The sequence below is a fragment of the Aotus nancymaae genome, unplaced genomic scaffold (genome assembly GCF_030222135.1).
Source record: "Aotus nancymaae isolate 86718 unplaced genomic scaffold, 86718_ANA_hifiasm-v0.15.2.pri h1tg000016l, whole genome shotgun sequence".
In the NCBI taxonomy this organism is placed as follows: domain Eukaryota; kingdom Metazoa; phylum Chordata; class Mammalia; order Primates; family Aotidae; genus Aotus; species Aotus nancymaae.
The window spans coordinates 5,946,990-5,974,940 of record NW_026988428.1 but is presented as its reverse complement, the minus strand read 5'-3'; the positions used below and the strand labels follow the sequence as shown (position 1 = coordinate 5,974,940).

Below are 27,951 nucleotides of genomic sequence, written 5' to 3'. Positions count from 1 at the left end.
GGTGGAAAATAAACAGCTTCACAGGAAACAAGACTTCATCACACAATAATTTATAGACTTGTTAATGATCCCCATTGTTAAGTAAAACTTCCTAACTAGCAAATCAGGATTCAAACCCAGACTGACTCCAAACATCCTGCTTTTTCCACCCAGAGAAAGCTTTGAAAATAAGGAGAGAAAAGCCAGCATAAGCTATGAAGAGCTGCCTGAGAAAGACAATGAGGAGGCTGCCGAGGATGAAGTTACTCTGCATGTGGCAACGGAACTGAACAGGGCTGACCGCAGGGAAGGCAGAAGGCAAGAATCCTGGCAAATCCAGGGTGAGCAGGAGCCAGGCAGTTCCTGGTGCTCCAGCTTCGCTTCTTTAAGGCGCTGCTAATGACTCCCCTGAACAAGAACGTGACAGGGTTGGCTTGCTCAGGTGGAACAAACTTGAAGAGATGCAGCCCTGTCTTATTTTCCTGGATTCTCTTAGCAAGCAACTTCAAACCTGTTTGTATGCCGCCCTTACGTTGCATTTAGCCAACTCTCCACTGACCAAGTATACCCTACAACCTTGCAGGTAAGTTAAAAAGAGTCTCCAGGATTACTAAAAACTATATTGAACTCATATTTACTAAAGATTTTTAAACTGATTTATCTGGCCGGGAGCCAGTGGCTCACGCCTGTAATCCCAGCACTTTGGAAGCCTGAGAGGGGCGGATCACAAAGTCAAGGGATTGAGACCATCCTGGCCAACACGGTGAAACCCCATCTCTACTAAAAATACAAAAATTAGCCAGGCATAATGGTGGGCGCCTGTAGTCCCAGCTACTCGGGAGGCTGAGGCAGGAGAATAGCTTGAACCCAGGAGGCGGAGGTTGCAGTGACCCAAGATCACACCACTGAACTCCAGCCAGAACAAGACTCCATCTCAAAAACAAAACAAAACAAAACAAAAAACAAAAAAAACTGCTTTACCTTTTTATCCTTCCCACTGTATTTCTTCATGGCATTTCTTCTACAATGAACCAAAGGTAACACTGAGAGTCAGTTTCTAGAAAACGTCCTTAGAATTACACTTTCTCTTACTCCAAACTTAAAAACTGCTCCAAAATGTGACAAAAAGTAACAGTGAGGAAAAGGAGGGCTAATCACATTTTTAGATTAAAAATTTGAAAAAAAAATTGGCTCGGTCTGTGTCACACAATTTAATGACATTCTGGAGATAAGCGAAACATCATGAGGCCCAAGAGCTCAAGAGCAAAGCAGTCTGGTAATAAAACGTAGAAAACAGAGCCGAAGAAAGTCTGGGACACGCAAAAACCTGTTGAGCTTTCCTAACTTTATTTAACCATAATACCCATTTTCCAGGAAAAATATTAGCATTCTACACCTTCAGACATGCTTTGGGAGAGGTTGCAATTGTTTTCTTCTGCCTGGAAAGCTTCCCTGTCTTGTGTTTCTGCACTCCTCTTCCTAGTTAGCACCTATTTCTTTTTCTTTCTTTCTTTCTTTCTTTTTTTTTTGAGAAAGAGTCTTGCTCTGTCGTGCAGTGGCATGATCTCAGTTCACTGCAACCTCCACCTCCCAGGTTCAAGTGATTCTCCTGCCTCAGCCTCCCGAGTAGCTGGGACTACAGGCATGTGCCACCATGCCCAGCTAATTTATATTTTTAGTAGAGAAGGGGTTTCACCCTGTTACCCAGGATGGTCTCAATTCCTGACCTTGTGATCCGCCTGCCTCGGCCTCCCAGAATGCTGAGATTACAGACGTGAGCCACCGTGCCAGGCCTATTTCTTTTACAGTCTCTGCTTGGAATGACTTCCTTATGAAGACCTTCCTAGAAATACACCCCTCCTGAGACCCCACCCCCAAAGGCCAGATTAGTACCCCTTCTCCATTTCCAAGCCTACTCATCACAGCAGGGACCCCTCGGTGTTGTAATTGCTTGTTTACTCATTAGCCTCCTGAGCCTATGTGAACTTTTTCAAGTGAGGGACGATGCCTCGTTCACCGTTATATTCCTAGTACCTAAAACAGTGTCTGACAATAAATGTTCAGTAACCAATTAACAAGTGACTGACTGACTGAGCATCCAATGAGCTGTCAACCTAAATAACACACAAAGAGGGAGGCTCTTTCAAAGAAAATAATACTTATTTGGGAGTTGCACTGCAATGGGAATATGCATGGATATATTCAGGGAAGTCAAAGGAACACAAGGGTTTTTAAAGGAAAAATGAGGAAGATTCCATAATTTTTTTTTTTGAGACAATTGGCTACAAGGATCATTAACAAAGGTGGCATCAGTCCAAGGTTGAACCAGCAGTTGCTGGGCAGATGTCCTCACAGAAGCAGTTTTTGTATGTGTCAAGTTGCAAGGGCCTTGGTGCAAGGTTGTGTTTTTGCAGAGTCTTCTGTGACAGTTCTCGTGCATGAGAAGCCTTCATTCAGGGCCTTCCCTGGCTCCATTTTTCAGAGTTTTGACATAAATGACTCCATTTTGATTCTGACAGTTTCACAGCAAATATACCTTAGGTGTCAGTAGTCTAAATGGCAGAAGACATTTATCATCTGTCAGGGAATGCCAAGCACAACACAGAAGGAAAAGGAGGAAGTTAGGATGTGGTTGGTTAGGAGTATTTAAAAGGCCATGCTCAATTTGGAATGGGTCCCAAAGTAAAGAAATGGTATTTTTTTAAAAAAGAAAAAGTATAGCAGGATTTTTTTTTACTGGGAACTGGGACACCTGGGACCTGGCCAAGCTCTGCCTCTCACTGGATATGGGACTTGGGACAAGTTCCTTCTCACTTGATTCTCAATTGTGTGTGAAATAGAGAGGTAAGCAAAATAAAAATTTTAAATATCTTTTTGTATGTCTTGAGGTAACATTTAATAAAACCATCTTCCATCGTTTTTTAAAATAAAAGTGACATGTGCTCGTGCTATGGGTTGAATGTGTGCCTCAAAAATTCCTTTTGCCATGTATTGGCAACTTAATGCCTCTGCCCAGGTGAATGGGTTAATGGCAGCTCTGACTTCAAGAATGAATTAATGTTGCTATCAAGAGAGTGGGTTTGTTACTGTGAGAGTGAATGTGTCATCAATGTGGGCTCTCTCTGGCTCTCTTGCTCTTGCCCATGTTACGACACAGCAGGAAGGCCCTCACCAGATGCCAGTGCCATGTTGTTGGACTTCCCAGACTGCAAAATGGTGAGCTAAATATACTTCATTATTTCTTTATAAATTACCCAGTCTGTGTTATAGCAACAAAAAACAAAAATAGCTCACGCTATAGAATTTTTTTTTAAGTAAAGGAGAAATAATCCTATAATCTCACTCATAATTCCATCACCCAGAGCTTGATTTTAAGGTGGTCGATAGGGAGGGAGTTAGAGAGTCATTTTAACTCTGCATTATATAAAACACTGAAAATATAAAACAAGAAAATGAATAATCAGGAATAAAATTTTAGAGTATTTCCTTCTAGTTTGAAAAAACTCACATAATTACCCATTTGTACTTTATACACTTTAATGGGATCACAGACTACATCCTTCACTTAACACTGGATGGCAGACCCTGAGGGTCAGCTGACTCAACACTCACGTCCAACCCTCATCTCCCTTGCCTGCCTATGCTCTACAGTTGTGAAAAGCTATATACTAACTTTATTAACATCCCTTGCAACCAGCTGTGGCCATGTGACATGGTTTTAGCTGATAAGATATGAAGACATGTCAGCTAGGGAGCTCTCAAAACAGTTTTTGCTTTCCTGAGAAAAGGGAGAGAGGTCGAAGTTGCCACCCCCCACCTCCCTCTCTACTTGGGCAGTGAACTGGACGCTGGTAGCTGCAGCAGGCCCCTCATGACCATGAGGTGTCAAGCATTAGAAATTTCATGGGAATAGCAGAGATGCTGGTCCCGATGTTGCTGAACCAACTGAACCAACCCCAGAAGCTGCCTACGTTAGTCTTCCTGTTGTATGAGAAAAATAAATCCCTATTTATATCAGCCAATGGAATTTTTTTTTTTTTTTTTTTACTAGCTGTAGCCAAATGTATTCCTGACATAAAATGTAAACAGCTTTCCAGGCCATTCAGTTTACAATATCATTTTAAATGGCTACAGAGTACTCTATCAAAGCGATGTACCACAATTCATTTAACCAGTTTTCTACTGTTCAACTTTTAGATCACTTTCCATTTAACTGTTACATACACTGGTCAAAGATTCTTGCAGACAAATCTTTGCAATTATTTTCCATGATTGTTTTCTTAGAATAAATTCCTAGAGATGGAATTTCTTGATCAAAGGGCATGTATGTTTTTTAAGGCCAATACCAACTTGTACTCTTCTCATTCTCTCCCTCATACAAGGAATGCAATTTTTTAAAAATTAACGAGATGAGCCAAAAACAATACCTCATTACTACATAATTTCTAAGGTTCTTTTTATAACTAAACATCTCTGATCCAACTTGTGAAAAATAGTAGAAGATTTGGATGTGGGTTTTAACGGGCTTTCGGCTGACTTCAGATTCTTTTCCAAAGCAAAGAAAGCATTGCTTGGCAGTGTGTTACAACTCTAATTCACACATATCTTCCCATTATTGTCAGCCTGGTCTCATTTCAGCAGCACAGGGCTTTTCAAGCAAAAGTCAATACAGAACATCTGTGTGGGCTGGGAGGGGAGCTACAAATGACTGGAAAATGGAACCCAGAGAGATATGGGATTTCTGGGAAGAAACAAATTTTAAAATGAATAAGGAGAGAAGGGAGTAAAGAAAAGGAAGAAAGGGCCGGGCACAGTGGCTCACGCCTGTAACCCCAGCACTTCGGGAGGCCGAGGCAGGCAGATCACCTGTGGTTGGGAGCTTGACCAACATGGAGAAATCCCGTCTCTACTAAAAATACAAAATTAGCCAGGCGTGGTGGCGCATGCCTATAATCCCAGCTACTCGGGGGGCTGAGGCAGAATAATTGCTTGAAACTGGGAGACGGAGGTTGCGGTGAGCCGAGTTCACGCCACTGCACTCCAGCCTGGGTAATAACAGCGAAACTCCGCCTCAAAAAGAAAAAAAAAGAAGAAAGCCCCCAGAATCAAGGTCCACATACTCACCTTTCACGCGCTCGCATTCTGGTTTTCCACGTTGCCAAGGTTGCTTCCTGGCTCTGCGGTTGTGATTGGAAAGCTGTCCCCCTAGGCACAGCAGCTACATCTTTCTCATCCTTTGTGAATCAGCCCAAATAGCACCTCTTCAGAGGGTTTTCCTCCAATCACCTGACCTAAAGTAGCTTTCACATCTTCCCCGACCTTCGTATCATCCTATGTGATTTTCTTCACGGCACTGAAATGGTCTTGCTCACTGACAAGGGTCCATGTGGATCGTCAGGCTCGCCCAGTGGAATGTACCCTCAACCTGAGCAGAAACCTCACTGCTGTATCCTCAGCATCTAGAACAGTGCTTGGTGCACACTGAATGCACAGACTGACCACACAGACACTCAGAGATGATCATGGAAAACAAAGGATGAACTAACTGTCCCCGGGTCTTGGGAAGTCTGCAGCTCCTGAAATCACACTTCAGAGAGTGGTAGAGAGTCCAGGGTCCCTGGGCAGCTGCCACCTCTCCTTCCCTGGCTCATCAACTCCCACTCCACCGAGGTCAAGGGCCCAGCATCTGAGGCTGGCTGTCTCCAAAGGGATGAGAGGGGTTACTGTCACACGGGGCTCTTCACACTTATTTCTGGTATTTTGTTCTTATCAGTCTTTTAAATGATACTTTAATTTTTTTCTTATGATGATTTTCAAGCAAACAAGGTAAAGGGAATGGTAACAATGAACTAATGTATCCATCACCCTTCTTATTTCATCTCTTCTCTTACACTGTGTATGTGTATTAGAGCATTTTAAAGCAAAAATCAGACATGTTGACAAAATGTTTAACTGTTCCTGTGTGCTGAGACTGCCTTCGAGCCCTGGAATTGCACAGTATACATGCTGAGAACACTAACAGGTTAAGGTTGCTTGCTGAGGCCCCATCTAATGGCAGCTTGCCCCTTTCTTCTCATTGACCTGCACAAAAAGGAAGATTTCCAACTAACTGCTTAAAAACACTTTAGAGCAAACAAAGCCTTTGATCCCTGTGCAAAGCTTAGAAGACGCCAGGCAATTTTGCAAAAGCACCAGACTCTAAACAGTAATAAGCCAGGTCAAACGGACAAGTCTGCCTGACACCCAGTTGTTTTGCTTGTCACTTCTACGGTTACTTAATTTCCCTGCTTACTGCCTTCTAGATCCTGGAAGGTGCTATGTTCACCAACTGGTACTGTCTTTTTTTTCTCCTCACATGAACGAAAGGAAAGTATTAATTAGAGGTGTCTCTAAGAACAAATGAGGGAGCAAGTGTTTTTATGTAGTCATGGAGGGATGGGTCTCAGGAGAGTCAGGGTGGCTGGGCTCTCTGAAAGATGACCCAGTCAGCAATGGACACACAGACACAACTGATCCTTGCTGGATCAAGCACAGTGCCTGGAACAGGGCAAGCTTGAAACGAACTGAGGAATTAATGAATCAAATGTGTTCATCGGAACTGAAGAGGCTGGGGGCTCAGCAGAACACTGGATCCTGACCTCCCAGGCAATGCACTGTAAACAACAAGCAACTAAAATAAAACTTACAAAATAAGACCCTAAAATACATTTTAGAATCTATCACCTTACCACAAGAGTTACTTTGCTTCTTCCACATAAGTCTGTCATTGGAGGATCAGTTTTTACGCAGCTGCGATTGATACACAGGCAGTTTTATAAACATTGTTCCTCACTTAACTCAGCAAACACAGGCCTGTGTTGTTAGTCTTCCTCAGAATTATTTTAAATGGCTGCACGTTTGCAGGTGTGCCAGCATAGCCAAACTGAAGTCACTCGTCTGCTCTATTCCTTTCCTTTTATTTTTCTTTGAGATGGAGTCTTGCTCTGTCACTCAGGCTGGAGTGCAGTGGCATGATCTCAGCTCACCACAACCTCCACCTCCCAGGTTAGCAATTCTCCTGCCTCCGCCGCCCGAGTAGCTGGGACTACAGGTGCCCACCACCATGCCCGGCTAATTTTTGTATTTTTAGTAGAGACGGGGTTTCACCATGTTGCCCAGGCTGGTCTCGAATTCCTGACCTGAGGTGATCCACCCGCCTTGGTCTCCCAAAGTGCTGGGATTCCAGGCGTGAGCCACACTGCCCAGCCTTGCTTTCCTTTATCTTTTCTCACTCATCTCCTATTTTTAGGAGTTAAAAGAAACTTCCCCTTGGCCTCATCTCACACTGCCTCTTGCTGCGGGGCACCTGAGCCCTGGGTGCTCCTCCCTTGAGGCATCAGTACATGCTGTTCCTTCTACATGCACCACTCTCAAAGACCACTCATTTGCCTGGCCCATTTCTACCTGTGTTTCAGGGATCAGATTATGTGTCATTACCCCAGGAAGCCTGCCCTGACCCTCGTAGATGCCTTACCATCCTATACTTCAAGGCTGATGGAGCTCATCACAGTCAGTAATTGCTTTTCTTAGGATCTGTTTGTTCAACCAGACTGTGAATGGGACCTATTTTTGTGAGCCTTATTAGCTAGGTGATCATGGGGAGCCTCAGTTTCCTCACCTGTAAAAGAGGATAGTCATGCACTCTTGCCCACCCACCAACAAGGACGTTAAGGAGATCACACCAGGCGGTACTGTGAAGATTCCCTGTAAAGCATAATTAGTACAAATTATATATCTGCCACCTAATCCTAAGGACCAAAGGGCAGTCACATCATCTTAGCCCTTTGAGGCTCACAGAGTCGAACAAATGATAGCTAACATTTGTGAATACTCACGGACACTGTGCTAGACAGTTTACATGCACTTCTCATTTTATACTCATTACAAATGAATGGGATGGAATCTAGTGTTATCCTCGCTTGCCAGAGGCTCAGATGACTAAATAGATTTCCCAAGGCTACGTTGTTTTAGAAAATGCTGCCGAGTACCCAGTGCAAGGCTCTTCCCACAAAAAAAAAAGGCCCATACATACATCCACACAAAGTAGTGCATACAAATGTCCAAGTTCATAAACTCCCTGAAGCCAAACTTCTCTTGATCCCTATTCTAGGCCTTGCATGCAGTAAAGTGAATTCTGCAGAGAAGCTGAAAGATTTATACACCCCACAGGGCTGGGAGATTATGGGAGTAAACTGTCAGCAAAAATTCTGGAGAAAACCTTGTAGCCTAGGAACGAGTTGTAAATCTTGAGGTCTCACTAGACTAGACACAGTTTCCCTGGCAACTTAAGTCACTGAGCTGACTGAAGACTCTTGGCCCAAGTAAGAGCCACATGGCATGAATCCTGCACTCTGATAAGCCAGGTGCTGGGAGAAGCCCGTAGCACTGTCAAACTACAGCCACCACCACCAACAGCCAGACACTGGTATCAACAGTTGCTGAAGATACACACTGCTTGATGTGCTTCATAAACCGGAGAAACAACAGCTAAATGGAACATAAGAGGCCTAAAGGAGTCAAAGTGGGAGCAGGAATTGAAGTTGGTCAAACCATCTGGCCCGAGACTCTCCTAATCTCAGAGTGGCTTTGGATGCAGTGAGGCATCACTGTGGTGTGAAAAGTGCGTCTCACACTGAGCAGAGTAAGAGCCAATACTCGGGTCAGAAGGAATGGCGCAACACCACCCTCTGCAGAAGATTCCGTGGGATTGTACCACGAGCCAGATAGGCGATGAAAACGTGAAACACTAATGGGTGAGCCAGGCTGCATTTTTCATTGTGGCACTGTGTGGGCAAAGCCTCGGAGACCACCTGGGAATGGGATGAGATGAGCCAAAGTGGTTTCCATGGAGAATGCTCCCAAAATCAAGAAACAAAGGCTTGGGGAGTGTGCGGTGTCCAGAAAAGCTGCCTGTTGAGCAGTACAACCTGTGACGGTCCCCACACAGACGATGATGGAAGTCAGCAACTCTCCAGATCCCGTAGAAGAGGAGAAATGGGATGCAGCTGAAGGGACTGGCTGGGGTGAGGGTAAGAGCATACAGAGATAACTCCCCACTCCTGAGAACTGTCAAGCTTAGAACTAAGCTGTCAAGGAGACACACACATGAATGGTGCCACAGCAGCCCCTAAATGTCAGGGAGGCAGGCATTTTGGTGGAAACAAAGTTTATTTTGTTTTTTAAACAAAAGAGGCCATAAGGGTCCTCTCGCAAACATATTTTGGATGGTCCACAAGTTAAACTACTGCCAGTGCACAACAGGAGAAAATTATGGGTCCACAATCCTTTATCTGCAATTCTGAAATCCAAAACTTTCTAAAAACAGAAAATTTTTTTTCCTAAGTGTGTGCAAATCATTTGGAAGCAAAAATCTGACCTGAAATGACATGGAGTTATTATAATCTTTACTTATCCCCATCTCATATGAATAATCATGTATTACTGAAGACACATTAACATGTCTCATTGCAAAGTGCTAACCCCAAGTCCCACTGGAGGCATTATATAATATAAAGTATAATAAGCAAAGAGTTTCCTCGAAAACTTGGGGTAGGCAGAATTGTGGACACACATCTCCTTTTCTATAGGTCAGTAAAAACAAAAGAAATGTTTGACCACCTGGAACAGAATGAATATTTTTTTAAAAAAAGGAAGGCCAGGCGTGGTGGCTCACGCTTGTAATTCCAACACTTTGGGAGGCCAAGGCGGGTGGATCACAAGGTCAGGAGTTTGAGACCAGACTGGCCCACAAGGTGAAACCCTGTCTCTACTAAAAATATAAAAATTAGCCAGGCATAGTGGCACACTCCTGTAGTCCCAGCTACTAGGGAGGCTGAGGCAGGAGAATTGCTTGAACCAGGGAGGCAGAGGTTGCAGTGAGCCGAGATGGCACCACTGCACTCCAGTCTGGGACAGAGCAAGACTCTGTCTTGGAAAAAATAAAATAAACAAAAATAAAAAAGGAACCTACCAGATCTCTTTAGCCTCCAGGTCAGAAGATGGCTTTGGGGAAATCTATGATATACGTGTCCTCATGAGTTCCATGAGCTAGACTACCCTTAGGTTTCCAATTCCAAATTATAATTTACCTATTGTGTTTAGTTCTATTAGATGCTGCCTCTGCACCCAGATAAATCCAAAGCAACTCCAGACTTTTCATTTGTGGAGTGAAATCTGGAAGCCTTTCTACTGTGATGGTAAATGAACTTCATTGGTAATACAGTCATTGGCTCTCCTGCTCCCCCTCCAGGAGAATGTGAACTGGTAAACTTGATCTCTTTCATCTCTACAGATGTACAATTTCAGAGGGGGAGAATAAAACAAAGTTAAATGAAGATGATATGTTTTCTTGGAGATTTGAATAGTGTTTTCAATGAACAAGAGAAAGGACTCTAAGATTTCTCATCAAATGATCTACTTTTCCTTTTCCATAATAGAAGGCCCATTCAGCAGGTTAAAGGATAAGAAAGGAAGATTTAAAAGGGAGTACACAATGGAATACTACTCAGCCATAAAAAGGAATGAATTAACGGCAGTTGCAGCAACCTGGATGGGACTGGAGACTATTCTAAGTGACGTAACTCAGGAATGGAAAACCAAATATTGGATGTTCTCACTCAGAAGTGGGAGCTAAGCTATGAGGATGCAAAGGCATAAGAAAGACACAATAGACTGAGGACTCAGGAGGAAAGGGTGGGAAGGGAGTGAGGGTAAAAGACTACAAATTGGGTGCAGTATATACTGCTTGGGTGATGGATTAATCACCACTAAAGAACTTACTCATGTAACCAAAACCACCAGTTCCCCAATAACCTGTGGAAATACAAAATTTTAAAAAATAAAAATAAAAGGAAGTACAGATGGTTTTTAGCCAAAAAAGCCTGGATTCAAAGCCAGACAATACCATTTAATAGATGTGTAACCTTGGAAAGTTTACTTCACTGTGGCTGAATATCATCTCCAACCTAGAGAAAAACAGTATTTTCTTCATAGGGTTTTTATGAGGATTAAATGACATGTAAAACATCGAATACATGGAGGTACTCAATCTGTGGTAGCTATTGTTGTGGCTGTTGCTAGATTCGGGAGCTGAGCAGTATATGGCTTCACTTCTGATTTCACCAGATTGCCTGGCTCAGCAAATGCAGGGGATATTGACTTCATGAGCACAGAGCCAGTGGATAATAAACACACATAGCAACAAATCACATCGGTAAATCAATCTACCTCAGCTAATAACTGCTTTCCAGGCTCCTGCATTTGCTTTGTTAGAGGAACTAAATAGTTCCTAATGGCTATGGAACCAAATCATTTAGAAGACGGTGAATTTCATCAGCATTAGAGTTTCTGTTGAGGGCAGTGTGGGAGGCTGTGCAAAGACACAACCTCTTTTTAAAGAAAGCTAAGCAAAAATCCATAAATCATGTGAGTACCTATTACAGGTGCTCATGTCACTTAGCACATTTTCTAAGGAGAGGCTTATTTCCCATTCATTGAAGTGACATTTACTGAGCATGTCCAATGTACCAGCTACCATATTAAGTGCAAGGGCACAAAAATAATAAAAAGACATAGGCTGGGCACAGTGGCTCATACCTGTAAACCCAGCACTTTGGGAGGCCAAGGTGTAAGGATGGCTTGAGCCCAGGAGTTCAAGACCAGCCTGGGCAACAGAGCAAGACCCTGTCTCTACAAAAAAAATTTTTTAAATTTAGCTGGGCATAGTGGTGCATGCCTATAGTCCTGGCTGCACAGGAGGCTGAGATGGGAGGATCTCTGGAGCCCCAAAGTTGGAGGCTACAGTGAACCATGATTGCACCACTGCATGCCAGCCTGGGTTACAGTGAGACCCTGTCTCTTAAAAAAAAAAGAGTAGAGAAACAAAAGACATGAGCCCTTCCCTCCAGGAACTCAGGCCTGTGGGTGAGACAGATGTATGTATGTGTTTTTTATGGTCCATGCTGGAAGTGCTAATGAGAGAGGGGTACACAGGGTGACACAGAGAGCAACTACCCAAAATAGACACTTCCCGAATGTAAGGTAGTTCCACGATGCTGGAATTATACACAGTGAACATGTGTTACTTTTGAAACCAGGAGCAAAAAATGTAAAAGGAGAAACAAAGAACTCAAAGTCTAGTGGTGGAAACATTATATAACAAATATTCAAATAGTGGGATGAGTACCAAAATTCAGGAAGATCAGAGTGTTTTGAAGGGAGTATTCTTCTTTTAGAAGAAAGGAAGGGCTTCCATACTGCCTGGGGGTAAAGGCGACAAGGCAGGTTTCCCTGAGAAGGTGACACTCAGCTGAGACCTGGAGACCGAAGGGTTTGCCAGCAGGAGTGTAAGTGCAGTTTCTCTAGAGGGCAAACCGGCAATATTTCTCCGAATTTCAAATGTGCACACTCCCTGAACCAGATGTTCCTCTTCTGGTATTTCAGCTGAGAGGAATGCTAGAAAACACACCAAAAGATCTTCGTAAAAATAAGTTTATCGCATCACTGTATGTAATAAGAAAACACTGGAAATAAATGTGCAGCAATAGGACATTGCTTAAATAATTTATGATATAGCCATATTCCAGAACAATAGAGTCACGAAAAAATGTATCATTTATATATAGCATATTAAGTTTTAAAAGGTAAGTTATAGAATAGTGTATCCTTGTTTTTATAGAAATAATTTTACATATTTTTTACACATAAAAGTATTCGCATATAAATAGAAAAAGCCTGAGAAGATAAACAACAAACCATTAACACTTATGGGATATTAGAGCTGGTGGGGTAGGGGTGGGGAAAAGCAATTTCATTTTCTTAGTTACTCTATATTCACATTTTTTACAATGAGAATATATTCCTTTTATATTTTAAAAATAATATTTTTTGGCCAGACGCAGTGGCTCATGCCTGTAATCCCAGCATTTTGGGATGAGGTCAGGAGTCTGAGACCATCCTGGCCAACATGGTGAAACCCTGTCTCTACTAAAAATACAAAAATTAACTGGGTGTGGTGGCTTAAGCCTGTAATCCCAGCACTTTGGGAGGCTGAGGCAGGTGGATCATCTGATGTCAGGAGTTCGAGACCAGCCTGGCCAACATGGTGAAACTCCATCTCTACTAAAAATACAAAAACTTATCCAGGCGTGATGGTGGGTGCCTGTAATCCCAACTACTTGGGGGACTGAGGCAGGAGATTCATTTGAACCCAGGAGGCGGAGGTTGCAGTGAGCCGTGATGACGCCATTGCACTCCAGCCTGGGCGTCAGGGCAAGATTCCATCTCAAAAAATAATAATGGGTCAGCGCAGTGGCTCACGCCTGTCATGCCAACATTTTGAGAGGCCTAGGCAGACAGATCATGAGGTCAGGAGTTTGAGACTAGCCTAACCAACATGGTGAAACCCCATCTCTACTAAAAATACCAAAATTAGCCAGGCATGGTGGCACACACCTGTAATCTCAGCTACTCAGGAGGCTGAGGCAAGAGAATCGCTTGAACCCAGAAGGCGGAGGTTGCAGGGAGCTGAGATCACGCCACTCACTGTACTCCAGCCTGGGTGACAGAGCAAGATTCCGACTCAAATAATAATAACAATAATAATAATTTTTAAAAGAGTTTACTAACTGGAAAGTTGTGGGTACAAAAGGACAGAGGTTTTAAGAGAAGGCATCTGTTCAAAACAGCTTAGTACTGCTGTAATACAGGAGTCACATGAGTCCAAGAGACAGGATTGAAGGAAGACTTTGAAGAAGAAACAAATGTGGGGTGTTTCAACTTGGAGGGAAGGGAGTAAGAGTTGTGGGACACGTGAGCAAACAGTACAAGTACAATAGCTGAAGGATGGTGATCAAAGACACAGGACACAGCAGAGAAGGGGATCCCAGGGATCCTCAAGAGTGGGAAGCAGCTGTCGCATTCTACAGAACGCGTCTGAAGGGAAGTGCATTCTTTTAAAGGAGAGCATCTGTGAAAAACTGAATTTTCACTAAATATCTGCTCTAACTTGCTCACTTTGGCCAAAGAGAAAGTCAGAGGGAGGGAGGACTTTTTTTTTTTTTTCCTGAGCAGAACACCAGGGAACACAAAGAATGTTGTATTGACTAACAAGCTCGATGAAATGATTAAAGTGTCCATTACAAATACCAGTGGCACAATGGAAAAGGGCCCTTTTTAAAAAAAAATTTTTATTTCCACGGGTTTTTGGGGAACAGGTGGTATTTGGTTACATGAGTAAGTTCTTTAGTGGTGATTCGTGAGATTTTGGTGCACCCATCACCAGAACAGTATATACTGGACCCAATTTGAAATCTTTTATCCTTCACCCCCTTCCCACCCTTTCCTTTCCCCCGAGTCCCCAAAGTCCAGTGTCATTCTTATGCCTTTGTATCTTCGTAGCTTAGCACCCACTTATGAGCGAGAACATACACTTTGATTTTCCATTCCTGAATTACTTCACTTAGAATAATGGTCTCCAATCTCATCCAGGTTGCTGTGAATGCTGTTAATTCATTCCTTTTATGGCTGAGCAGTATTCCATCATATATATATATATATATTACAGTTCCTTTATCCACTCATTGATTGGTGGGCATTTGGGTTGATTTCACATTTTTGCAGTTTTGAATTGTGCTGCTATAAACATGCGTGTGCAAGTATCTTTTTTGTATAATGACTTCGGAAAAGGCCCCTTTCATCCAAGGCAAGTTTTAGACTAAATTGTTGTCCCTCTACATCCTGGCTCCCCCTTTTCTGGGTTTTCTTTCCTCTTGGTGGATCTCACTTCATTCCCTTTCTGGAGCCCAATCCTCCACTCAGAAAGATCCCAAAAGATGTAATGTTTTACATTAGTAAAACACGTGGACTTCTGTGTGAGTTTATGATCATTCTTCCCTTTCAGTATATTTTAATTCTAGGCCCTAGTTCTAAATAGAAAATCATTCATTTAGAGAGCCCATCTTTTTTTTTTTTTTTTATGAGATGGAGTCTCAGTCCACCAGACTGGAGTGCAGTGGCATGATCTCAGCTCACTGCCACCTCTGCCTCCCAAGTTCAAGTGATTCTCCTGCCTCAGCCTCCAGAGTAGCTGGGACTATAGGCGCAAATCACCACACCCAGCTAATTTTTTTATTTTTAGTAGAGACGGGTTTTCACCATGTTGGCCTCATTAATCTAATCTATTCTAGACAAGAAACTAGGTAATTCTGCTGCAAAAATATCCCTCAGGTGATTAAATTCTTTCTTCGGCTGTCTACATCCACCAAATTAACTCAAGAACTCTAAACTCGATTTCCTATTGTGTTGTGTTAATATTATTTCGGCAGGATTGAACGCAGAGGACCTGAGCATCTCACCATTTATCCCTTCTGAAAGGAGGGTCTAAAACCAATGCCCTTCTGATCGTTGAGGGGGGGAGACCAGAAATGGCACAGTTCAAACACTGCCCCGCTTTTGAGCTGCAGCTTCTATTAGGAAATGTTATGATTTAAACTGCTTTAAATTGACTTTACATTTCCCAATCTAAAAAATAAGTAATTTCAAGGCATCTGGCAACTGATAAGAAGAGCGATGTACAGAGGGTTAATTTTCCTACAGTATAAATATTTGAAATAACAATACAAACACAAATAGACTGCAAACTTTTTTTTAAGTCTAACCTCACTAGTAAGATAACATGAGTTACCATTTTTTACCTATCAAATGGGCAAAAAAGTTTTAAATTCTTCCCAGTGTAGGAGAGTATTTAAGAAAGCAGATGCTGGTAGGAGTATAGATTGCAACATTCTTTCAAAGGAACTTGAAATCTTGTTTAAAACATTTGTTTAATGAGCAGACCTCATGATTCAGCAATTCTGCTTCTAGGAATGTGTCCTAATAAAATGAACAAGGATACAAAGAAACACGTACAAGATAATCTTCCTAGTGATGCCTCTAATAATAAAAGCTGCTAGAACCACAAATGTCCATTCATAGTGAGCTGTGAGTAACTTATGTTATAAAATGGAATAGTATGCAGTCATTAAAACTGATAACACAGTTATTTTGGTTTGGAAATACATTTATGTTATTAAAGAAAAAGGTAGGTTATGAAACTAAATACTATATGGCATGCTGTCACTTTTGTTAAGCAATACATACATACACAATGAACATAAATGAAAATGTGTGAAGCAATTTATGCACACCCACACACACATATAAATTGAAAAAGTGTCTCTAATTCTCTTTAAAATACTCCAGCACAAACAGTATGGTATATAGGTGTGTTGAGTCTTAATTTATACTCTAGGGGCAGTTGCTTAGTATTTGAAAGTCTTTAACAAAAAACTGGTATTCCAGACGTGGTTATTATAAGGCTTCAACTGCCTTTAACAAACATTAGAGGGTTTGTTAACAAGCACAGTGGATATAAGAAATGATTTTTTTATGAAAATTGGTGTTCAAAATACAGTTATGCACTGCTTAACTATGTTTTAGTCAATGGACTGCATAGACAACAGTGGCCCCGTAAGATTATAATGGAGCTGAAAACTTCTCCTCCCCTAGTGACTTCACAGCCGTCATCATGTTGCAGCATAATACATTACTCATGTGTTTGTGGTGTTGCTGGTGTAAACAAACCTACTACTCTGCCATTTGTGTGAAAATGTAGCACATGGCCAGGCGTGGAGGCTCACGCCTATAATCCCAGCACTTTGGGAGGCTGAGGTGGGCAGATCACAAGGTCAGGAGATCGAGACCATCCTGGCTAACACGATGAAACTCTGTCTCTACTAAAAATACAAAAAAATTACCCAGCATGGTGGCACACACCTGTAGTCCCAGCTACTTGGGAGGCTGAGGCAGGAGAATCACTTGAATCCGGGAGGCAGAGGTTGCAGTGAGCTGAGATCACACCACTCCACTCCAGCCTGGGGACAGAGCAAAACTCCGTCTCAAAAAAAAAAAGAAAGTGTGGCACATACAGCTATGTACAATACAGAATACCTGGTAATAAAACAACTATGTTACCAGTGTATGTATTTACTATGCTACACTTTTTATTGTTATTTTAGAGTGTACTCCTTCTACTTATGAAAAAAAAAAGTTAACTGTAAAACAGCTTCGGGCAGGTCCTTCAGGAGGTATTCCAGAAGAAGACATTGTTATCACAGGAAATGACAGCTTCAAATGTGATAGTGCCCCTGAAGACCCCTCAGTGAGACAAGATGTGGAGGTGGAAGACAGTGAAATTAATGATTCTGACCCTGTGCAGGCCAAGGCTAATGTGTGTGTTCGTGTCTTAGTTTTTAACAAAAAGTCGAAACAGTAAAAAATATAAATAAAAATAGAAAAAAGCTTATAGAATAGGATATAAAGAAACCAATTTAGTACAATATATTTGTGTTTTAAGCTCAGTGTTACCATGAAACTGTCAAAAGTCTCTTAAAATTTATTTTAAAAGTTACAGTATGTTAAGGTTAACTTATTATTAAAGAAAAAATGTGAAATGAATACAGTGTAGCCTCAGTATGCAGTGTTTAAAGTTTATACTTGTGTGAGTAGCCACATTCACTTCCCACTCACTGCCTCAGCAGGGGCAACTTCCAGGCCTATAAACTCCCTTCATGGTACATGCCCTATACAGGTGTGCCATTTTCAATCTTTTATAACATTTTGTGTTTTTATTGTGCCTTTCTATGTTTAGATACGTGTAAATATACAAATACCACCATGTTACAACTGCCTACAGTATTCAGTATGGTAACACGTTATATCAGTTCGTAGTCTAGGAATAGAGGCTATAGCCTATGGTGTAGGTGTGTAGCAGGCTACGCCATCTAGGTTTATGTAAGAACACTGTGATGTTTACACAATGACAAAACTGACTAACGATGCATTTGTCAGAACATATCCCTGTTGTTAAGCAATGTGTGACGGTATAGTCAGGGCTCACTTAATGTCACTGTCAGGTTTTTGAAAACTGCAACTTTCAGTGAAACTGATTTTACCACAGCTAATTGATATCAACAAGGGCCTATTTCTTACGGCCTATTTCTGATCACAAAAAGATCACAAAACTTCTAAATAAAAACCAAAACATTTATAATATTGAACACTGAAATAAATGTGAGCTATACATACTAAAAAATTTAAGAAGGTTAATAAACACAGGAAGATAATTATTTGCCCAGTTATTCCTGTTCAGGGTCAAGGGTGGCTGGAGCCTGTCCCGGCAGCTCAGGGTACAAGGTTGGGACCCATGCTGGACAGGATGCATCCCCTAGCAGGGTGCACTCAGACCCACACCCCACCCTCCCCCCGACACACACACTCACTCAGGCTGGGACCACACGCCAGTTAACCAAACATGCACATCTCTGGGATGTGGGAGGAGACTGGGGAGCCTGCAGGAAACCCATGGAGACACTGGAGGATGTAGAAGTTCCACACAGTGGCCCCAGCAAGCAACAGACTTTCTCATCAAGGTGACAGTGAAATGACACTGAGTGAAATGACATCGTTGGAGGACTTACTGTATATGGGTCAGCTGGAAAAGCTGTACAGACCACTCTGCCATCTTATGACCAGGGTGTGAGAATTCAGCAACTTCAGCAGCCTATATCTCTCCAGCCCTATGCTACGGAGAAGTCTGTGGCCTGAGCTACTCTATGACGTTAGCTCGACGCTACGGCTGCAACACGGCTGCTGCATGTGGCACAGGACAGACTTTCACACAAGGTGCTTGTCCACGTGGCTGAAAGGCAGGAGCTTGGGCCTCCCCAGCACAGTTTACAGCACAGGCTGTGTGCCTGCTTGCTCATGCTTGTTTGTCCCTGTAGCAGGATTGGTTTGAGAACTGCTCTTGCTTTCTTCCTTCACCCTTAGAGAGGTTGTGGGGTAGAGATCTGTAATCACTGGAGGCTCCCGGTATCAACCATAAATGACCTATTAGCTGTGAACCACTAAACTAGCTTAGGTCAGTTTACCACGAAGGCTGTAGTATGCCTGAACTTCAGCAGTGATTTTCTATAGATGGTGGGATTATACCATTCCAACGCCCGGCCCTCAACTCCCTTTGTGCTTACATGTTTTCTAATTCTTCTTATAATAAATATGTATTTGTACGAGGTGGGTGGATCACTTGAGGTCAGGAGTTCAAAACAGCCTGGCCAACATGGTGAAACCCTGTCTTTACTAAAAATACAAAAAATTAGCAAGGCGTGGTGGCAGGTGCCTGTAATCCCACCAGATTGGAAGGCTGAGGCAGGAGAATCGCTTGAACCTGGGAGGGAGAGGTTGCAGTGAGCTGAGGTCCTGTACTGCACTCCAGCCTGGGCGACAGAGAGAGACTCTGTCTCAAATAAATAAATAAATAAATAAATAAATAAATAAATAAATAAATGAACTTGTATTATTTAAATAATAAATAAATAAGAAGAGACTTAAGTAAACTGCACAGACAGCACTGTCACCACCTGCTGGCAAAAACGGAGAAAGCACCGTAGGTGAATGCTGACCGCTTCACAGCAGAGAAGGCAGCTTGCAGTTAGGTTTTTCAGTTTCCAGTTGTTTTTAACTTCTAAGTATAATGTCTGGATTTTAGGGAGGGGAGAAGATCACTCCTCTTGAAGCATGTTACCTTGAAAGAGTTCTGATTTTCAAAAGCAAAATATAGTTCTGCTGACCATGGTTTCAGTCCGAGAGAAAAATCATAGTCCTGCTGCATGTAATATTAGTCATTTGGTCATCTGTCAAATAATTTGTATGTTCTTAAAGATTTCTCCCAAATATCAATATATAAAGAAAAGTAGACATCTACTGTAATCTTTCATTTTTTTGAGACGGAGTCTTGCTCTGTCGCCAGGCTGGAGTGCAATGGCATGATCTCAGCTCACTGTAACCTCTGCCTCCTGGGTTCAAGTAATTCTCCTGCCTCAGCCTCCCAAGTGTCTAAGATTATAGGCACCCCCCACCACACCCAGCTCATTTTATATTTTTAGCAGAGATGAGGTTTCATCATGTTGGCCAGGCTGGTCATGAACTCCTGACCTCAGGTGATCCACTCGCCTCGGCCTCCAAAAGTGCTGGGATTACAGGCATGAGCCACCACGCCCGGCCTACCACAATCTCTTTGGCAAACACATTTATTAAGTGATGAACATAGATTAGATCTGAACTCTTAGCTTTCTGTCTGCAGTGCCTCCTGGCTTTCTCCCACTGCCCTGTGGCATGCACAAACTTCCATCAGTATCATCTTCCGCCACTATTGTGCAGCATTCCCTTTGCAGAAAGTATAAAGGCATTCCTTACCAATGCTATTTTCTAGGAACTGTGTGATAATCTAGGGATTCGCTTCATAGGGCACCATGCCCCAAACAAAACATTTTCCCGATTCTGTTCATCCTTTTTTTACTTCAAGCTGATGTATCCTTACCCTCTCCCCACAATGCATGCCATCTCTTGGAGCCCAAATCAAAGGCATCTTCAACAAGGCTTTCCTTAATTTCTCTACCTAGAATTAAACGTTTCTTCCTCTGTGGTTCTTAAGTATTTTATTGATGTTTTTCTTTTTGTCTCTCTTTCTTTTTTTTGAGACGAAGTTTCACCCTGTCTCCCAGGCTAGAGTGCAGTGGCATGATCTCTGCTCACTGCAATTTCCACCCCCTGGGTTCAAGTGACTCTCCTGCTCCAGCCTCCCCAGTAGCTGGCATTATAGGTGTCTGCCACCACGCCTGGCTATTGATCTCTTTCTTACTGTACTTCTTTCACTTTAACTTACATGATGCTGTGATAATTGTGAGTTGTATACATGAGTAGACATGGAGCCAAACCATTCATATAGCAGCCTCCCATGATGCCTGACAAATGACAGTTGCTCCATAAACAGCCACTGAGTATTTGATGAGTCAAAGGTATTGATCTTTGATTAGATGGCCCAGGTTTGAACATTAACAGGAGCCACTGACTTAGATATGCATAAACATATGTACACTATGGACAACCAGCTTGCTTGGATGGTGATAAATGATACTAACCACAGTAAGTATCTAACTACGATGTTACCACAGTCAGCAGCTTCAAATGAGAAGCCAAAGGCTGATCATGGGTTATAACAAGTATTAGTCATTTTAAAGGTCTGGTTCTTTGGATGTTTCTAATTAGGCAGTTGCCAAAACTGGTAACAATCGGTAAGGCCATAATCTCTCTGGTCTTATGATTTCTGCTAAATTTCTAATGGGGACCTAAGAGTCCTAGCCTCAGGTGTGGGTTCTATAAGCAAAGCAAGCTCAGCAAAGACACCAACATCGAGAAAAGGCAGCAGCTGCGCTGCAACAGGCTAACTGCTTTCCAGACTGATGCCTGGGGGTCGGGGCCTCCCTGTGCTCAGCAGTACCTGACTGGTGGATCCCTCCACCAATGACCTGTCTATCTCTCCTCTGCTAACCCCTGTTCTCCTCCTTGTCCAACCCCTGACACCACCTATCTCAGAAAATAGGGAGGCTGCTGCCCTCCAAATGCTCATCCTGCCCTCTAGGAGCCACCATCCTCAGATCCCTCCCATCCCTATCCTGTATCCAATGGAAGAAGCTGTTCCAATGGAAGAAACACCCCCACCACTTCCTTCTACTCCCCCGTCTCTCTCTCCTATGACACTCCTTATACAGTGCTCACCATATTTAGAAAATTTTTTTTCAATCTCTTTTTATAAATATGGTACTTGTAATCCCTATTTGAAATAGAGGGAAAACAACACACAAATGCTTTTTACTTTAGGGTAGTATGCATGACACATCTGCATTTGGACTGGGGACCATTGCACATATACACATGTGCACGCACAAGAGTGGGACCATCTGCTTTCATATTATTCACACAGGAGGCAAACAAGATTTTACTGGCAACTATTAATCCACTCTCTGTGCTGGAAGGGACCATAAAGGTCCTCTAATAGCAGCGGGCCCCAGACTTTTGGATTCTAAGGCAGGTAAAATTACCCCACCCACACTATATGACTAAATAACGAAAACAGAGGGAACAGCGTGGAGCTGCCAACACTACATTTAGGGGCTTTTTTTCCTTCTTTGAAATACAGTCTTGTTCTGTTGCTCAGGCTGGAATGCAGTGGTGCGATTTCAGCTCACTGCAACCTCCGCTTCTCAGGTTCAAGAGATTCTCATGCCTCCGCCTCCCAAATAGCTGGGATTATAGGCACACACCAACACACCCAGGTAATTTTTGTATTTTTAGTAGAGTTGGGGTTTCACCATGTTGGCCAGGATGGTCTGGAACTCCTGACCTCAAGCGATCCACCCACCTCAGCCTCCCAAAGTGCTGGGATTACAGGTATGAGTCACTGCGCCCAGCCAGATTTGGGGGCAATTTTTAAAAATCATCATCTATTTGAGGAATGGATATTTTAATCTCAAAAAAGAACATGCTATCAGAACAACAATGAATCAATTTAGTGTTGGGAGAAACTCACTTCATTGCCTTTACTTTTCATGGTCCTGTACTAGTTTGGGGATGGACTCAGGAGTGCATCTTGGACTCCAGTGACCCTTTAGGTAGTACGAAAACTTCAAACACTTCAAAACCCAAAATTTCAGTAATTCAAGAACCATTAGATCATAACTGTACTATTATTTCCTGAATATTACTCATTAAATATACTCATATTTTTACTTACATAGTTTTATTTTAAAAGGAGACTTTGCATCACTTCCATAAAAGAAAAATCAATATCATGTGTCACAAAGAAGAGGTAACCTAAGAATAAATGCAATAGAAACAAAACATGTTAGTGAAGTCCAGTTAGAGAGCGTTGCTGGCTGAGGCCTGATCTCTCTGTGTAGACCAGGGAGGCTGGCAAGTGGACAGCAGTGATTAAAGACTGTCATCAAACCATACTTTTCACTTCAACAACATCAGAGGGATTGAAAGTAAATTGAAAATAAAAGTACTTTCACCCCAGGTAATATAATATTATCTAGTGCTAGACTCAGGGCCCATCTAAAGTCATCTCCAGTGGTTCATATCCCACTCTTAGAGTAACACGAATAGTGATACTTTGGTGCATGAATATTGTTAATTCATCCAGTCATTTGACACATTTATTGAGCACCTACTACATTCCAAGCACTGTACACAACAGAAGAAGGAATGAATAGAACAGGCATGGTACTTCTTGCAAACCTTCCAGTGGTGAAACAAACATTAAACAAGTGGTTGCATGAATTATATTTGTGCATCTTTGTGTTGTTTTACATATATGTATATATGTTGTGTGCATATATATGATATACATGTGATATGTGTGTCTATATGCATCAATTTGGTAAATGGTTGGTTGGTTGGTTTGTTTTGAGATCGAGTCTCACTGTGTTGCCCAGGCTGGAGTGCAGTGGCACAATCTTGGCTCGCTGCAACCTCCACCTCCCAGGTCCAAGGGATTCTCCTGCCTCAACCCCCTGAGTAGCTGGCAATGTAGTTGTGTGCCATCACGCCCAGCTAATTCTTTGTATTTTTAGTAGAGACAGGGTTTCATCATGTTGGCCAGGCTGGTTTTGAACACCTGACCTCAAGCCATCTGCCTGCATTGGCCTCCCAAAATGCTGGGAATACAGGCATGAGCCACCATGCCTGGCCCAATGTGGTAAGTTTTGTAAAGGAAAAATACAAGATGTTATGGCATGGTTTCACAGTAGGGCCATCTTTAGGTAAGGGGCCAGGAAAGATGTATAGATAGGAGATTGTAACAAACTGAGGCTTAAAGGAAGACAAGCTTTAGCATGTTGAAAGGGTGGGTGGGGGTAAGCTCCACACAGAGGTAATGATGTAGAAAAGGTCTGGTTCCTTTGGGGAACTGAAAGATATGTGGTGAGCAGGCAGCACGCAAGAGAGAGTGGAGTAAGTGTGGGGGAAAGCAGTCTCCTCACCTTTGCCTAAAGTGACCAGAAACTTTCTAGCTCTCTCTGCAAAGATGGTCTTCCATCTTTGTCTATCTCCCTAGAAATGTTTCCTAAGGAAAAATCTAGCTCTCCATTGTCTTCACACACTAACAAATCAGTTCAACATCTTTGCATTATGTGCAGAGAAAGTTTAATTCCTCTTCCACGTGACAGCCTCCAAGTATCTGGAGATGGCCAAGTGTTATTCCAGAACCTTCGCCTCCAGGATGGACACCACGAAAGTTCCCATGCTCCCTATTGTCTGTGTACCTCTTAAGAGGAAGGGTGGCTGGGCACGGTGCCTCATGCCTGTAATCCTAGCAGTTTGGGAGGCCGAGGCGGGTGGATCACCTGAGGTCACAGTTCATGACCAGCCTGGCCAACATGGTGAAACCCCATCTCTACTGAAAACATAGAATTAGCTGTGTGTGGTGGAGGGCACCTATAATCTTAGATGCTTGGGAGGCTGAGGCAGGAGAATTGATTGAACCTGGGAGGCAGAGGTTGCAGTGAGCTGAGATCATGCTATTGCATTCCAGCCTGGGCAACAAGAGCGAAAGTCTGTCTCAAACAAAAAACAAAACAAAACAAAACAGGAAGGCAGATTTTCCAATGTCCATTTGTGTTATGGGACTTCAATTTCCTTCTCCACATATAATCCAAAATTTATTTTCAGCCTTGGTTGTTTGTTGTTGTTTTTTTTTTAATTCTTTGTTTCTAACTGCCTTTTTGGAAAACACCCAGAAAGTTATGGCCAGGCCTGAATTCCTTGAGAAGTAGGAAATTCTCAAATGCATGCCATCAGAAATATTTATTTCTTCTTTCATGTCTCTTTCCTGCACCTTGGAAGGCAAATTCCATTCATGGGGGAAGGGAGGGGCAGTAAGGAACTTTTTCCAAGTAATGGAATGGTGGCAAACACTCATCTAGGCAAAACTCAAAGACATGCCCAAAGTTTGTGATAGAAAAATTAAATACAATATTTGCTATTTGAATGGATCTTCCATTTGCTTGGGGGGGTACAGGAATGCTACATTCAGGGAAAGTGAGAATAATACAAAATCCCTGCTCTTGACTGCTGTGGCTACGGACCCAGATTCCCTTGAAACGAGAGCAGGGTGCTGGGGTGTTGCTGTGTAAGCAGGGCACTCTGCCAGGCTCAGATCACCCACCTCCTCTTTGAAACTGGCATGAAAAAAGAAAAATAAGAGCTTCATGAATAATATAGCAGCCCTGACATGCTGAATGCACATTTCATCCAAATATGTGCACATTCCAGCCAAATAAGGCGGTCTCTCCACATCCTCACCCTTCCCTCCCTCCTCCCTCCCTTCAGTGCTCTTCCACCATATTAGCCAGATTTCTAGGTTTTCTTGCTGCCTCCTATTGCAAAGTGGATTATCCCAGGGAAGGAGGGCTGGCTTCCGATTCCCCATTATACCTAAAGCCTTCTCCTCCTCTGCCAGCCTTCCAGCTCTGTGACTGCAGCATTGCCCATTAGGAGGCCATGTGTGACCCAAGGGCAGCAGGTGAAATTCAAAGCAGATAAAGTTGCTTCTCCACATCGGTGCTCATATGCTGGAGGCAGGCAGCCAAAAAAACTGAATATAATAAAGTCTGGTTTAAGACCGTCTGTTGCTTTTCTTGGAAAATTCTATCCTTTCTCATTAGCCTGCCTGTAAGAGCTCTACCTCTGCACATAATCGGAAGAAATAATATACAGAAAAAGTTTTCAAATATGAGTGAAATAACCTTGCAAACAGGATTAAAATTCAGCAGAGTGTAGTGCCAGACGCAAGGCTTCTCTCTCACGGGGAGTGCCCCTTATGTAAAGCAGCAGGAAACGGGGCTGGCCATGAAATTACCAACTCCCGAGGGCAGAGACCACATCTGCTCATCTTTACGTTCCTTCAGTGGTTGATGCAACCTACAGATTAGTTGTTCAACAAAATATGTTGCATGCATTTGATTCTTAAAAAGAATAACATACACAGGCACTGAAAAATAGTGATCTTCTGGGTGGTAAAGCGAAGGTGATTTTTATTTGCCTTTTCCACAGGTTTCTGATTTTCTCCAGTGAATATGAATATATTTAGTGAGAAAGTTATTAAACATGAGATTTTTAGAATTGGAAGGGACCAGAGAAATTAGTCCAATATTCTTTTTCCTTACATGTGGAAACTGAAGCTCAGAGAAGCTAAATGACACATCCAAAGTCACAGAGCTTGTTCACGAGAAGGCTGAAAGAAAACAGGCCATTCATGTTTCTCTGCCTGTGTTCCCCTATACATGCCCTTTGCCTTTCCTGAAAGACAGTTTAGCTAAGAGTCTAATCTAATGTTTTGAAAAGTCTTGGATCCAATTTAAAAGCAAACTGTGCTATCCAGTGAGCTTATTCTCCAGAGAAGACATTATCTTAGAAAGTACACAGAATAGTTTAAAAGTCATTAAGTGGGCAGGGCGCAGTGGCTCACGCTTGTAATCTCAGCACTTTGGGAGGCTGATTGCGGGCAGATCACGAGGTCAGGAGATCAAGATGATCCTGGCCAACATGGTGAAACCCCCTCTCTACTAAAATCTAAAAAATTAGCTGGGAGTGGAGGCACACAACTGTAATCCCAGCTACTCAGGAGGCTGAGGCAGGGGAATCGCTTGAACCCGAGAGGCGGAGGTCGCAGTGAGCTGAGATCGCACCATTGCACTCCAGCCTGGCAACAGAGCAAGACTCCATCTCAAAAAAAAAAAAAAAGGTATTAAATATAACATCCTTTGCTTTTGTTACAGCAAAACGCTTGGCCACTCCTTAATGACAGATGGCCCCGTGCATTGACACACGCCTCAAAACAGCCTCTGCAAGCGAGCTTAACATCCGAGGAAGGCAGAAGAGTGAACATCACAGAAAAGGGGGAGTCTGTGCATGGGTTTACATCTCCAGAAGTGAGAAGACTTAAGAGATATTTACTGTGGGCTCATCTTCCACCAAACTTTCATTGGTGTGCGAATTTCAAACTTCTTATCATAAAAATTACAAACATACAAAAGAGAGAATATTAAAATGGATTCCATGTAACCAGGATGCAGCTTTATTAATCATTAACTTAGGGTTACCCCTCAGTCACTGCCTCCCTCCCCATGGGTAATTTTGAAGTCAATCCCGAACATTAAACATTATACCATTTCATCCATGAGTACTTTAATATGTATCTCTAAAAGACACGGACCTTTAACATAAATATTCAAATGTCATAACGCCTAAAAAATTGATAATAAATCCCTGATATAGTCAAATAACCCGTTTGTGCTCCACTTTTCCTGCTTACCTCACAAAAATGTTTAAGGCTGGTGTAATTTATCAGGCACTGTGTATCATCTCAGTTAATCCTGACAATGACACTATACGGGGGCTGTAGGTGGCCTGGGGGAGCAAGACACACGATCAGGTTAGAGACACAGGCGGAAGCCTCACTCCCCCAGGCTCTAGACACATGGGCTGCTCTTCTTTCTCATTCAAAACCCAAGCTTGTTCCTACTTTAGGGCATTTTCTTATTTTTTTTCTGCCTGGTTTTTCCATGGCTGGGAACTCCTCACAGATCATCCCTGACTGCCCTGTCACTCACTATTAAAATGCCCTGGCTTATGTTTCTCATAACATTTGATACCATCTACAATTCTCTTGTTTTCTGCTTGTCTTTCTTTCCAACAGAACAGACGCTCCACCGGCTGGGTGCGGTGGTTCACTCCTCTAATCCCAGCACTTTGGGAGGCCAAGGTGGGCAGATCACCTGAGGTTGGGAGTTCAAGACCAGCCTGACCAACATGGAGAAAACCCCCGTCTCTACTAAAAATACAAAATTAGCCGGGTGTGGTGGTGGTGAGCGCCTATAGTCCCAGCTACTCGGGAGGCTGAGGCAGGAGAATCGCTTGAACCTGGGAGGTGGAGGTTGCAGTGAGCAGAGCTCACGCCATTGCACTCCAGCCTGGGCACAAGAGTGAAACTTTGTC

The 27,951-nt window shown here is 42.7% G+C and overlaps 1 protein-coding gene and 1 long non-coding RNA gene across 4 annotated transcripts in view; one reads left to right on the top strand and one right to left on the bottom strand.

The window, feature by feature from the left end:
* Positions 1-27,951, bottom strand: part of TMCC3 (transmembrane and coiled-coil domain family 3) — a 299,140-nt gene that overhangs the window by 194,043 nt on the left and 77,146 nt on the right. The gene's annotated exons all lie outside the window — the stretch shown is intronic.
* On the top strand, positions 162-27,229 carry LOC110569278 (uncharacterized). The gene is made up of 3 exons (XR_002479384.2): positions 162-562; positions 3,137-3,195; positions 26,733-27,229. It is a non-coding gene; the product is annotated as an uncharacterized LOC110569278 (long non-coding RNA).